Source organism: Camellia sinensis, chromosome 13 (assembly GCF_055761805.1).
Source record: "Camellia sinensis isolate YWXY chromosome 13, ASM5576180v1, whole genome shotgun sequence".
Classification (NCBI taxonomy): Eukaryota; Viridiplantae; Streptophyta; class Magnoliopsida; order Ericales; family Theaceae; genus Camellia; species Camellia sinensis.
The window spans coordinates 89,433,304-89,435,324 of record NC_138973.1 but is presented as its reverse complement, the minus strand read 5'-3'; the positions used below and the strand labels follow the sequence as shown (position 1 = coordinate 89,435,324).

General features: G+C 43.8%; 1 pseudogene across 1 annotated transcript; it reads left to right on the top strand.

Moving 5' to 3' along the window:
- Nucleotides 1-611: 611 nt before the first annotated feature.
- LOC114290339 (chromatin remodeling protein EBS pseudogene) lies at nucleotides 612-1,484 on the top strand (annotated as a pseudogene). Its single transcript, XR_014349211.1, has one exon. The product of XR_014349211.1 is annotated as a chromatin remodeling protein EBS pseudogene (transcript).
- The last annotated feature ends 537 nt before the right edge of the window (nucleotides 1,485-2,021 follow it).

Sequence of the window (2,021 nt, the reverse complement as noted above, 5' to 3'; positions counted from 1 at the left end):
AAAAAAGAAAGGAAAAGAGAGGGGACAAAAGTTGGTGTCTGGGTGTGATGATATTGGAGAATGAAAAAAAAGGTATATAATTACTAGAAAAGTGAATGGGGTGGCCGAGAGAGAGAGAGTGTGTGTCTGTTGAGAGAGAGAGAGAGTATGTTTCCCTCAAAACAGTGTGTATAATAATTAGAAAACTTTGTTTTCTTTTCTCGTTGCTGGTGAGTATGTGTCCCTCAAAACAGTGTGTGTGTAGCTCAATTTGTGAGTCTCAAGCTTTGTGTGTGAGTATGGCAGTGTATGGAGGGTGGGAGGAGGATGGCGCATGTCTCTTAAAATGAGTGTGTGTATGGCCCTCTCCCTCCCTAACCCGAGAGAGAGAGAGTGAGGTGGCAGTGTGTGTGTTTGCAAGTTCCAACTTCTGCAATGCTCTGTAAGGCAGGTTTCCATTGCCCCCCACCACCACCGACATGATGCCTACTGATGCTACTCCCACCACGGCGGCTTCCTAGTTGATGAATCTGCTTCTCCATCTGAACGGAAGGGCAGCCCTCTGGTTTCGGATTTGAGCTTTCAGCATCTAAAGAAGCATCAAACTCGGTTAATGGAAGATGGGAGGAACTGAAGCTTCCCCATTGCATGTTAATCACCACGGGAAGTGAGGTAGAGAGAGAGAGAGCTCTGACATGTCGACAATGGAGAAGCTCAGAACTGGGTCTCCGATGATGGGTTTCTCAGAGCTGGGGATTGCGTGGGGATGCGACCATCGGACAACAATACAGCCCCATACGTGGCGCTTGCGGAGAAGATTGAGGCGGATAATCGGAGCAATATCAAGGTTAGGGTGCGGTGGTACTACCGGCCGGAGGAGTCGATGGGTGGTCGAAGACAGTTTATGGGGTCATGTCGGAGTTCTTGTCGGACCATTAGGATATTCAGAGTGCTCACACCATTGAAGGCAAGAACTATACTAAGCTTCAAAAATGTTGGGACTGAAGATTACTATTGCCGATTTGAGTACAAAGCCGCCACGGGTGCATCCACACCTGACTGTGTTGCAGGGTATTGCAAATATGAAAGGCCATATAACCCAGATGATTTGATGGTACAGTGTGAGGGGTGCAAGGACTGGTATCATCCTGCTTGTGTGAACATGACCATTGAACAAACAAAAGAAAAAAAATGTTAGATCACTTCATGTGTTCTGTTTGAAACGCCGATCCCGACGGGAGCACGGTGGAGGCGTGGAAGCTCGCCGACGAGACAATTGGTGGTGATTGGTTGACTGGGTGAGGCGAGGACAGCGACTCAAAGGAGTTGGGCGCGAAGGTGGTGGACTCGAAGAAATTTCAAGGTATGTGTAAAAAAAAAAATTCTAGCGAACTAGGTTGCGGTCCGGCGGGCGGCCAAAGCGAGGTTGCCGCCCGCCGGTGAAGCGAAAAATACTAAGTCCTTAACCTTGCTCTGATACCATGTAAAATAAACTGATAGAGAGAGAGAGCATAAATTGTGTATATATTATGATTGATATATATTGATTGATGTGTTTATATTTTGTACAAGAATTCCTATTATATAGGAGATGATTTGGGAGTAGGTGAGGAGTGAGTAGGTGGAGTGGGTGAGTGTGTGTGGTAGGTGGTAGTGGTAGGTTAGGTGAGGAGTAGGTGAGGAGGTGAGTGTGTGTGGTAGGTGGTAGTGGTAGGTTAATACAATTGACATTAACACATGAAATTGCAAATCAAAGGAAGTAGGACATCCTTCTGTTCGGGCAGTCCTGACTTTAATCTAGGCAAAAACAAGAAAAAAAATTTGTGAAAGAAACACAGTTGGCCCTCAAGATTTGATCATGTGCAATGTTTGTGTTTTTATTTTTAGGCAAATTACATCCTTTGTATTTGTAGTTTGTATCTTGTATTAATTGGTCTTTATTATTTTAATTGCATTAGTCTTACATTTGAATTTTTTTTATATTTTTTCATTAATCTAATTGATAACACTTTTTTACAATTTGAACTAAAATTTATGGATAA